The sequence below is a fragment of the Toxorhynchites rutilus genome, chromosome 1 (assembly GCF_029784135.1).
Source record: "Toxorhynchites rutilus septentrionalis strain SRP chromosome 1, ASM2978413v1, whole genome shotgun sequence".
Taxonomy (NCBI): Eukaryota; Metazoa; Arthropoda; class Insecta; order Diptera; family Culicidae; genus Toxorhynchites; species Toxorhynchites rutilus.
The window spans coordinates 125,507,481-125,520,331 of record NC_073744.1 but is presented as its reverse complement, the minus strand read 5'-3'; the positions used below and the strand labels follow the sequence as shown (position 1 = coordinate 125,520,331).

The 12,851-nt window shown below is 37.9% G+C and overlaps 1 pseudogene; it reads right to left on the bottom strand.

Annotated features, from left to right (window-relative positions):
• Nucleotides 1–12,453: 12,453 nt before the first annotated feature.
• Nucleotides 12,454–12,621, bottom strand: LOC129763735 (U4 spliceosomal RNA; annotated as a pseudogene).
• Between the last annotated feature and the right edge of the window lie 230 nt (nucleotides 12,622–12,851).

Here is a 12,851-nt window from a genome sequence, read left to right as displayed (position 1 = left end):
ACTAAGTATTTAAACAACATCGAGTAATAATTTTCATCCAAATTTAAGCAATTTAAAATTATTTTCGTGTCTGCTAATCTGATACAGATTAAATTGCTCCACGAATACGGATTACTTATTTTGAAGTTTATTTTGCACCGAGGCAAGGTTGCTACATTTCATAGTTTGAATGATCAGATTTCTGAATGTAAAAGACGAATCCTGAGATCCGATCGATCCGGTCCATTTCTCTGTACATCATAGATCTCATCTCCATCTCCACATCACACTCAGGTTCGGGAAGCTCCCACGGTCCAATGCAATACACGGTCAAATCTCCACGTATCTGCTCGATATCCACGTGGAATCTATCCTTCATCGATCATAATCAATTAATTTTATAGATCGTTGAAACATTTGAACACACATATATTGCAATACATTAGTTATTTTTTATTCAACAGTCAAAATATTCACTAGAAGTAATTTATATGGCAAAACAACGTTTGCCGGGTCAGCTAGTATAATATATAATAAACTGCACGATTTCATGAAACTTTCACCGTTTTTGTCATAAGACTTTTGAAGCATTAAAAACTTATATGAGTTTTGCAAACTTCAATCCATTCTCAAATGTTACCAGATCTATCGATTGAGCTCGAATAAAAAAATGTTAAAAATTCTTTTTTTTTATCAAAATGCAAGTTTTTAATCCAACTCAAATTGGGGCACATCGCTCCGGTATGGAGATTAAAAAAACAATTCCAAGTGTTACCAAATCACTCATATATTTTCTGCAAATGTTTCATGATTAGATGGTTTCTGAAAAGCACAAAACCACTTCCACGTATCTTTTCTTGTATTATGCATTAAAAACCAGAACGAAAACAATCATTTCATTGTTTCTTACTACTAAAATCCATCCATTATTAAGAATAATACAGATCTTAGAATCAAAATTAAAACCATAGATATAACGACCAAAAGTCTGGCAGCAAATTTGTGAACAGTGGCACGTAGCAATATATTTATTAACAGCGGCACATATTAATACGATTGTAAACAAAAATATTGTATTTAAAATTCCTCGGAGTTTTCGGTTCGACAGCAAAGGTGCCTCGAAAATTCGAGATCATCTGATGATTCTAACTAGTAGAAACATACTTGAAGCGGATGGTATAAGCAATGAATCATGAATTATCGAAAATAAACGTTTCGATGTTGTTTGACATTTCGACCTGTTGTTGTGGTGCATGCCCGATCTTCCCCTATGTCATTCCAATATAAAAGCAATATAAGGGAACGAAAGAAGAGACACTTTGTAAATAAGCACGCATCAAAGGTAAAACGAATTGTTTACGCTCTCTGTTTTACTCTCAGCAAAGAAGATCTCTGTATATTTGTGTATTTATAAGATCCAATTTCATTGTATAATTTTATAATGCGTTATATAACGTGGTTATGTGGAACATGTGAAAGTCATGACCAAAATCAAAGTGCCAGGTCCAGGTCCCGAAATCTTCGAAGATGAAAAATGAAAATCGACTCTCCTCTCAGTAGCTTCGCTACGACTAGGACAGGGATTCTAAAAGTTGTCATTGTCGTAACCCACGGGGTTAAGTTGTCGTAACCCATAGGATTACGCTAACGATTTCTTTACATATACCCAGGTTTTTTTACGCGTTTTTACGGAATACGTACCTCGTAAAAAAACCGCGTTAATTAGAAAATCCGCGTAAAAAAAACGTGTTAATTCGAAAATCCCCGTAAAAACCTAATGCCACCTAATGATAGATATCAAATGGGACTATCTTTACGTAGAACGGAAGTAAAAAGTTGAGTGTTGCTCGCTTCCGAAAACCCGTAGTGTTTTCCTGCAATTTCGTTGGTTACTGGTAGCTATAGTTCGGTATTCCTCACGAATGAGGTCATCTGCTGTTGCTAGTAGATTCCCTAGTATTTTGTACACTCTTCTGCCGACCGAGTACCAGTACCACCAGTACCACTGTTAGACCGTCCAGAGCTAAGTAGACAGGGAAAGACATTCACGAATCGCTGTCCGTAAAAACTCCGTCTCGTTGTACCGCCCGGCGAGCTCCCCGTTACCCAACACCTAAAATCCACGTAAGCATCGTGATAAGGTGCGGCAATAAGCGCTAAGCTCCGTTACAAGCACTAATTACCGTAATTTGCTCTGAGGAAACATGAAAGAAAAATGTGAAGTGGGGAGGAGATGTGATATTGCACTGGTATTTTTTTACCGCGTAAAAAAACCGCGTTAGTTGGAAAATCCGCGAAAAAAAAACCCGTAAAAACCGCGTAAAAAACCTGGGTGTAATCAAAATGTTTCGTTTCCACTTCCGGGTTCCTTGTTTGAGTTTTTCATCCCCATGATCATGAGAAAGTATTGATCCTACTAACTTCAGAGAGGAGGAGCCATCCGACATTCAACTCGGCTGGAAGCACTGCGTCCTGTGGTATTTATAGAAATTCAATTGGTTAAAATGATAAATATCGATGAGCTTCTTAAAACGATGGTTCTTGTCTGGTGATCCATCCAAATTATGTATGGAAACTGGCTTGATTATTCCTTGATACTGAATAATACCAAATTCAGGCAGCTCACACACCCCTTTAAAATCGAGCCCAAGTTTTGCAGGTAATGTTGATCATTTTGTTCCCGTGTCGTTGAAAGCAAACTCAAACTCCTCAAACAGCAGAGTTTTGTTGGTCACCGTGCTTTTATCTATTTTTTTTATCAAGAAATGACCACAGATTTTCGATCGGGTTCAAATCGGGTGATTGACTTCGCACGAAATTGACAGAAAAATGACATTTTTTTGTGTTTTTATGCCGTATGTTTTGAATCGTTGTATTGTTGAAAGATACAATCCTTCAGAAAACCGATCTTCCGTGCTGAGCTCTTCAAGTTGTGAATAAGGACATCGATGTACTTGTCAGCATTCATTATACCATCGATCCGAACCAGGTTTCCAACACCGGACCAAGCAAAACGCACCCAGACCATGATGTTACCGTCACCGTGTTTCATTATCTTCTGAACGTTCTTGTCAAGTGACTCCTCTCCTCGCTCTCCACCTCCATACTCTGAGTCGATGTTTCGTTCCGAAAAGCTTTCGTCTGACCACAGCAGCTTTCTCCAGAACAAGACTGGCTTGTGGACGTATTTATATTAACTCCAAACATCTGATATGGTTGTCCTTAACGGTCGCCGAGATGCAAACTTGCCCCTTAATCCTTGCTGTTGCAGTCTCAATCGCACTGTTCGTTCCGATAAGTTCAATGATAAGCTTTCTTTTATAGCTCTGCTTGTATCTCTTGAGTTTTATCGCACTTCACTGATGATTCTCCCAGTCCGTGGAAACGTTTGAGTAAACACCCTACCCGGCCGCAAACGGTACCAACCTATTCATACTTCCTCCAAAGCTTCTGAATCGCACCAATGCTTACGTTGTACTTGGCCGCTATGTTCCGAAAGGACACCCCATCTTGGCGGTCCCTAACTATCAGTTTCCGCACAGAAATTTTGTTTTTCATGATCAGCAAGAAAAACCTATAACAACTCGCGAAACCGTATTCAGAATCAACAAACTCAATCTCACTTTAGAGAATGATGGAACCCACACACCGAAAGCGTACAGGAATGTCACTGGTATCAGTAATGACGCGCCATCTCCAGCTGAATACGAAAACTGTTCACCTGTATTGCCACATTCAAATTGACTTTTTCAACAACATTATTCATTTGTTCACAAATATGATCAAATCTGGCACAACCAATGTAAAAATCTTGTACTGCAATCCCACATCAATAGTTGTGGTGATAACTGATATCTTACTTATGTAAAACAAACGATCCATGAGCAAAAAGGAAAAAAAAACAATGTATTCTTTATTATTGTCAGTACACTCTGTCCAACTTCTATAAGACCACCCTGATAATATTTCGTTGCAACACAAACAGTTAAAAGTTCAACAAGATACATTCATACATTGTAGAATGCTTAGAATAAAGTATATTTAACGTAAATTTCGTTCAAAAGAGTTCTTCTTCTTTTTGGCTTTGAGAGGGTTTAACCAAATTGAACGTCAGTGAAGATGACCTAGCAAAGTTGGCAAGTTTTGTAGCAAGAAAAATACAAAAACATTTATTTACGCTCAGCGCTTGCACACAAACATATGAAAATCATGCAGTGTGTGGTAGTCACCAATACCTACACACTAGAATATAAATTGAAGCATTGTTTGTTTACAATGACACAAAGCAATGACACAAGATCATAATCTGGTCTTATAGAAGTTGGACAGAGTGTAGTGTAGCTAGCAATAAATTGAACATGTTTTTTTTTTTGTAGGAGCCTTGAACCACTGCGACCATTAGTTTGATCAATTATAATGATAAATCTTTATATATAGGGTTGGGGAAAAAGAAATGTCGTATTTCTGTTCGAAATTTGACGCTTTATTTAACATACTTAAAATTATCCAATTCAAGTCAAATATGCGCCGTTTTGTTCGCAAACTTGTTGCCATTTAGAAGGCAACTCCATTATCCCCCTCCTTAAAAAAAACATTTATCCCTCCTTATTACATTAACATTATCCCCCTCCTTATATGCAAAAAACTCAGGCAGCCAGTTTTCGCAAGCCTCTTTTGAGGCCAACTTAGTATCACCAAGAGCGTTTTGCATGGACCGGAAGAGATGATAATCACTTGGAGCCAGGTCCGGACTATACGATGGGTGCAATAGGACATCCCATCCGAGCTCCCGTAGCTTCTGGCGAGTCATCAAAGATGTGTGAGGCCGAGCGTTGTCCTGGAGGAAAACAACACCATTCCTATTGACCATTTCTGGCCGCTTCTGGTCAATCGCCTGCTTCAAACGGTCAAGCTGCTCACAGTAGAGAACCGAGTTGAGGGCCTGGCCATAGATGAGCAGCTCATAGTGGATGATTCCCTTCCAATCCCACCAAACACACAGCACACAGCCTTCCTGGTTGTCAATCCGGGATTGGCGATGGTTTGGGCCGGCTCACCGCGCTTCGACCACGACTTTTTTCACTTTAGGTTGTCGTACGTGATCCACTTTTCATCACCAGTCACCATCTTCTTCAAAAATGGGTCGAGTTCGTTCCGTTTCAGCAGTGCATCAGTGCGAATCGTTACAGTATCGGGTCCATAAATTACACGATTTTTTTCGGCCGCCTTCGTTGCAGGTTTACCTCGCAGGTAGTAAAAACGTTAAATATGGCAAATTTCTTGCTTGGTGGACTCCATCTTTGACGCGCTATAACTTGAGACTGAAAAGGACAATCACAACACGACACTTGTAGCACAGATTTTCGTCTTTAAATAGCCGTATAGTATGACCCGATGCGATAAGTACAACACAAGATATGTTTAAGTGTTGCCATATATTGGCCATATACGACATTTCTTTTTCCCCAACCCAATATATAAGAGAGTTTTTCCCACGTACGTATAACTCATTATCACGAGAGAACGGCTGATCAGATCTACGTCGTCCATATATTTTGTGAGCTTGTCTTGACCCAAATTATAATGATAGAGGAAAACTTTGAGAGGACTTTGACTTAACTTTCGAAAATATTTGAGATGATTAGGAAAATTCGAAAAAAATGGCCATTTCATGTCAAACCGATATAGTGGTTCTCAGATTTTCATGGGAAGTTTGATAAAAGGAAGTTTTGAAGGAAGAAGAAATTTTGTTCTTTATCGCAAACCATTAGACCCGTATTTTTAATTTTTTTGTTAGGGTGACCAAATCAAATTTTTCCTCTTTTTCCAAAAAAAATAGTTTTTTCAAAAATTCATAACTTTTGAACTACTGAGCCGATTTAAATGATCGACATATTAAATTAAAGCCGATTAGCTGATTATCTTTTTTTTTTAAAATACCAGAGTTGCATAAATTTTTAATTTTGGTTGTATTTGTTTTTTTATGGTTTCCATGGACTCGGGACCAAAGGCGCTATACTTTTATATATATATATATATATATATATATTTTTTTTTTTTTTTTTTTGAAAGCTGAGATTTTTTTACATAACAAATCTCGAAACCAGAGAGGCTTTTTTTTTGTTTTTGAGTTATGATTTTTCAAAGTTAACCAATGGTCCGAAAAATCATTTTTTTTTACATTTTATCCACTACCAAAAATCATAACTTTTGATCTACTAGACCGATTCAGATGATCGACATATCAAACTAAAGTCAATAAGCTAGTCTTGTTCGAAAAAATATTACACTCTGAACAAAAATGGATTTTGTTTTCGTAATTATTGATTATATTTGTTTTTTATAGCTTACATCGTTTCGGGACCAATGGCACCATATTTTTTTATATTTTTTATGAAAGCTGAGCATTTTTCACATAACATATCTCGAAACCAAAATGGCGTTTTTTTTTCGTTTTTAAGTTATGATTTTTCAAAGTTAACATATTTTCAGTTTTCGTTCAATATTTCTATGCGACTAGACTGGATGTATGTGACTATATTCCAGTTAATTGGCAAGTTTATTATTTTTTCAAAAAAGGGAAGGCTAGTGGCTTTTATTTGATATGTCGATCATCTGAATCGGGCCAGTAGTTCGAAAGTAATAAATTTTTGAAAAAAAGTCATTTTTGGGAAAAAAGCCATCCATCGGGTACCATCGGGTAACTTTGAAAAATCATAACTCAAAAAATAAAAAAATAAACGTCTCCCTGGTTTCGAGATATGTTATGTGAAAAATCCTCAGCTTTTCAGAAAAAATATAAAAAAATATAGCGCCCTTGGTCCCGAAACCATGTAAGCTATAAATAATAAATACAATGAATAATTAGCAAATAATTACGGTAAACTTTGAAAAATCATAACTTAAAAACAAAAAAAAACCCTCTCTGGTTTCGAGATATGTTATGTAAAAAAAGCTTTCCGAAAAATATATAAAATAGTATAGCGCCTTTGATCCCGAGACCATGAAAACTATAAAAAACAAATACAATGATTAATAACGAAACCAAAATTGAAAATTTATGCAACTATGGTATTTTTTCAAAAAAGATTGGAGCAAAAGAATTTGTGCAACTCTGGTCGAAGCGCGGTGAGCCGGCCCAAACCATCGCCAAGCCTGGATTGACGGCCAGGAAGGAATCATCCACAATGAACTGCTCAACCTCACCCATCTTTGATGACCCGCCAGAAGCTACGGGAGCTCGGATGGGATGTCTTATTGCACCCACCGTATAGTCCGGACCTGGCTCCAAGTGATCATCATCTCTTCCGGTCCATGCAAAACGCTCTTGATACTAAGTTGGCCTCAAAAGAGGCTTGCGAAAACTGGCTGTCTGAGTTTTTTGCAAATAAGGAAGGGGGGTTTTATAAGGGGCGGATAATGAAGTTGCCTTCTAAATGGTAACAAGTTTGCGAACAAAACGGCGCATATTTGACTTAAATTGGATAATTTTAAGTATGTTAAATAAAGCGTCAAATTTCGGTCAGAAATACGACATTTCTTTTTCCCCAACCCTATATAAAAGAGAGTTTTTCCCACGTACGTATAACTCATCATCACGGGAGAACGGTTGATCAGATCTACGTCGTCCATGTATTTTGTGAGTTTATCTTTACCCAAATTAGAATGATAGAGTACTTAAAATATTTGAGATGATTGGAAAAATTCGAGAAAATTGACTATGCATATCTTTAATAATCTTTAAGAAGGATATTTAAAATAAAAAAGGAAAATTCGAAAATATGAGGTACGCATGTGTATGTTTCGCTGTGAAAATCATCATTTAGATCAATTTTACAGATCTCAACGATAACATACAAACTCTCTTGAATTATATTCGTTATTTTTACCAACCAAAATATTCTCTAGAGATACATATTCAATTTTCATAAATTAATAATTTTTAAATTAAGAATCCGGCCTCATGGTAACATACCTTACAATATTTTATGGCCGAAATTTCATGTTCGATTCACAACAGTCTTTTCTTGCATTTTTGAATAAATGTGTGCTGCCGTGATATAAATTGGGGATAGTGATAAACGCTTACATTTATCGTAGTACATGATGCTGTTCGATGAAGATAGTGATTCACACAAACCTATTTTATCTGACCCGATTCATTAGAAGCAAATAAGAATGTAGAGAGTCTATCATCCTTCAAAAGTATATGGATGGTAATAATCTAATGCTAATGATGATCGATTCATTCTTTCATGTTATAAATAAGGGTGAAAGTAGTATCTTCTTCTCCTTATGAAAGTACACAGTGCACTTAGGCGGCTCGCACACCGGAGCAATAAACAACTAGCAAACTGCAATACGCAATATGCAACAGGAAACATATTTTGTTGTTCTTCGCATACCAGAGCAATAAAAACCCCCGACATTATGCAAACAATCGGCTTAATGTACGAAACTTGTCAAAATATGGGCGATAAGTTGCTCTTCAACCGACACGCCGTGTTGCTAGCGACATGTGTTGCTCTGTAAAGGCGACAGCGATATCGTATTGCGTCGGTATGCGAGATCAACAAAGATTAAATGGAAAAATCCATTGGCGATAATATTGCTTATTGCATGTTGATAGTTGCTAGTTGCTTATTGCTCCGGTGTGCGAGGCGCCTTAAGGTGGATGGCGATATGGAAATGTATGCCATTTGTCAAGAGTGTGTTTACGTCCGCCTGAAGTTACACATTGCAATCGAAAACTCTGCATTCAAAAACCTATCTCTAGCTGCTCGCACCAACAAACAACGTTGGGATGCAGCGCGAAATGTCCCGCCCGGCGGAAAACCTCTCTCGTAGGTACGCGAAACACTGCGTGGTGAAGCATTAAATTTAATAAAAACACTCAACTCCCCGGCGAGAGATTGAATCTAGTTCTAAAATACCGGAGGGTTATTCCGGGAAGTGATATTTCACTCACGGGGCGGAGCACTTTGAGTGTAACCCTCCCAAAAAAAATGGTTCATTCCGATTGAGTGTAGAGGGGATGTGAAGCGACAAGCAGGATAACAATCAAAAGTCGATTTGTCGGAGGAAAAAGGTTAAATTGAAATTTGTAACCAAATTTCCGGCGTTTCCTTGTTAAATTTCACATTGATCGATTTGTTGTACTATTTTAGATAGACAGAGAGAGAGAATTTTGGCATATTTGAAGACTGCCAGACAGAGGCGTGAAAATGCACGCCATTCGAAATTGTCGCAGACTATTTCATGTTTCCCATGTGTCTGAAAAGTATGTTTCGTCTGGACACTGATTTCCCTGCAGACAAAAGCTAGCCTGTTGCTGTTCTTTCAGTTTGTCCCAGCAAATTAACGTTCGCAGACTGTTGGTGCATATATAAGCCTCCAGAAACGACAGCATAACATATTGTTGCAGTCAACAATCCTCGCTGGTGACAGCCAAGGCTTATCGCCAGGAAATCATCCCTGAAGAGAGTATTGGTTTCACCGCACACACTCACTCAAACTCTTATAGCCGTATCCGTATGAGGCGCTTTTCGCTTCCTGTTAATTTCCATCTCATCATGCACTTGACATCTTTGTCTCTTGAAATGTAGTATGACTGTGATGAATCCTATCGATATTTGGAGAGGTAAAAATTGAAACCAAAATAATTACAAATGTAAAGCATCTTACAAATCGCACACCAACCGCAAATCAACGCCTGTATACAATCATATACTGCGTACCCATTTGAACAACCGATTTCTTCATCCGCTCATGTGTTCTCTTTTTGAAATCGAACACCTACAAACTTTACCGGCTAGCATGCGGAAAATTCCCACATGTTCACCCGAAACCCCCCAGCCTTCACTGAAATCAGAGCTTATCTTACTTTCGAGCACATAGCCCTTCAGTTTCCGGTAAGGCGCCGCCAATGAGTTACAACTCATCTCCATGGCCGGTGGGATGGGCCGTTGTATCCTCTCGTTGCCGTCGTATCCAGAAATTGACTACCGGGCTCCGGTTGTGTTTGTCCAATTCCTGGGTGGACAAGTTCTGGGCAAAAAAAATGCGTGACTTAGGGTGGAAGTGGACCCCATTCGATTGTACTGTGTGGTATTCGCAATCTCACAGTAATGACTACCCTGAGTACCACACACAGTACGGCCCTTTGCAGTTCGAGTTCTTTTAACACAACCCGTACACGTGTGTTTAGCAGTGCTCATTTCCTCTTGGAGGGGGGAATAATAATTAAAATGTTTGGTCCTCCTTGCTACTCAATTCACACATCCACCGGGGATGGCCTGGAATCGTTTCGTATCTCGTTGAAATGAACCTGCCGGAATGAGTTTAGAAACGGCAACTGCAAGGGATTGTTTCGCATCGAACTAGCTGAATAGTGGGGCTCATTAATGGCCGGTTTCAACTACTTTTGTTTTGTTTTTTTCCTGGCCAGTCTTGGATATTGTAGAAACCGCGTAGGAATAGTCTGACGATGAGTAGGTAAGTGAAACTTGCTAAAAGCTATTATCACGTTACATTCCATTATATTGAGCAGAGATAGTTTGGTTGTTTTCTGAACCATGAGTTTTATATATTTGGAAAACAGCACAAACCACTGAAATATTTCAACAGAATGACAACTGCTTATGAGGATTTCACGCCAACTCTCAGATTCATTAAAATCACTTCGAAGAATATATATTTTAATATATCTAATAAATTTTCTCACAAATTACAGTATTATGCACTGCCCATTTTCCACATACGCATTTCTACCCTTTATTGATATTTATTGATTCTGTGAGGTCCTTAGATTCTGAACCGAGAGGAAATAATTTTTTTTGACGTGGGACTACGTCTAACCGGAATATATGGAGGGTAAAATGAAAACCTAAACACAGAACATGCAGGAAAAAATGAAAGATTTAGAATGCTTATAGCTCGAACATTTCGTACTGGATAGGAGAGATGTTTGCATCACTTGATAGGGAATATTTCTACGCATCTATCGCAACTAACAAAATGTTGTTTTTCATTAGATAAACAATTGAATAACTGTAAAATATTAGGCGTTATCTAAACGCCCTAACTGCATCGTTTTGATTGGCCCGATTTACGGTTTCCCTAACACAGCCATCAAAACCAAGCAGCCTTGGGGAAATCGGCATTGCAAATACATGAAAGTAGGGGGACTTTTGTTCTCATCGAAAAATGTTCCCTAATACAGACTTTAAAACCAAGCAGCGAAATCGGCATTGCAAACACACGAAAGAGCCTAGAGGCGAGTGAACTGAAAAGTTTAAACCCTCTTAAAGCCAAAAAGAAGAAAAAGAACACACGAAAGTAGGGGGAGCTTTTGTTCCCACCGAAATGTGTTCCCTAATAGAGATTTCTAAACCAAGGTGCCTGGAGAAATCGGTATTTCAAATTCATGCAAGTCGGGGGTATTTTTGTTCCGACTGGAATGTGTTTCCCTAACACAGACTTCAAATCCATGAAGCGTGGGGAAATCGGCATTGCGAATTCATACAAATCGGGGGTATTTTTGTTCCGATTGAAATGTGTTTCCCTAACACAGACTTCAAAACCGAGGTTTCTGGGGAAATCGGCTCTGCAAATAAATGCAAACTGCGAGTACTTTTGTCCTCGCTTGCCTTTGTGCAGAGTGGAATATGTCTGTCCTAACATGATCTTCTAAACTTAGGAACCTGGGAAAATCGTGCAGCCACTAGAAGCGAATGAACTTCCCAGTTTCAAGCAAATTCGAGATTCGAGAAGTATGTACACTTTTGGGATGTAAACTTCAGAGGGAAATGTAAAATAAAATAATAGTTTGATAATTTTTTTTTTGTCTTTATTGGAAAGATTTTCAGCCTTAGGCTGGTTCATCAAACGTTTGATAATTCTTCCGTACATATATTTTGTTCTAGTCATCATACCAAACGTAAAAGGTCCGTCATTAAATTTACTTGTAACGAAGAACAATCAATCACAATAAATGAATTGACTTTACACGGCATTTGTTCATTTTTTTCACTCACAGAGCAAATATATTGAACTCAATTGAATTTGGAAACTGTTTCATTCAATCAAGAATTTAATCAATACAAACGAATGATTGCTAAGCTAAGGTAGTTCCACGTGAACCTTGCGGTTATATCATAGATATAACCCACTAATTTTTCCAATTAATGTTCTTCGCAACTCTATCTTGCACAAATACCTGCACGATTTATAGTTGCATAGACTTCTGTCGGCTATATAACTCGTCTAATTTGTATATATTTTTTCTAAGTGTACTCTGCGAGTACACTGCAGTTGTCGTTGTGGCCAGAGATGCCAGGTGTGAAGACATGTCTTCATTTTGAAGACATTTGACTTACTGTGAAGACATTCGATTTTGTAATTTTTTTTTTTTTTTTGAAGACTTTATGAAATATGTGAAGACATTTCAGCGTATGTGAATTTTTGAGAGATATTATTTCCATAAATTTTCATCTATTGGCCGAAAAAATTGTCTCAGTGTCATTCGCTCGCTTTTTAGTAATCAATGGAGACTTTTGCCTTGGGTTTTTTTTTGTTTTCAACTAACAATAATCACACCTTGGATAAACCTTAATGGTTATGATATCGCCACAGCGCAAACCTAGTCTCGGGGTCATTCACTCGCTTTTTTCAATTTTTTTCAAGCAGAAAATCCACAAGTATATATTAGGCTGTCAAAAAAGTCCTGCGGTATTTCCGCGAGGTGTCGTTGTAAGCGCGTAGTTCTAGTTGTATTCATTGTATCGAGTCATACTATAGCTTGTTGGAAAGGTATTTTTGCGCGCTATAATATAGTCCTTGACAGTGTTTTGTTTGGTTAAGTCGTTCGTGAG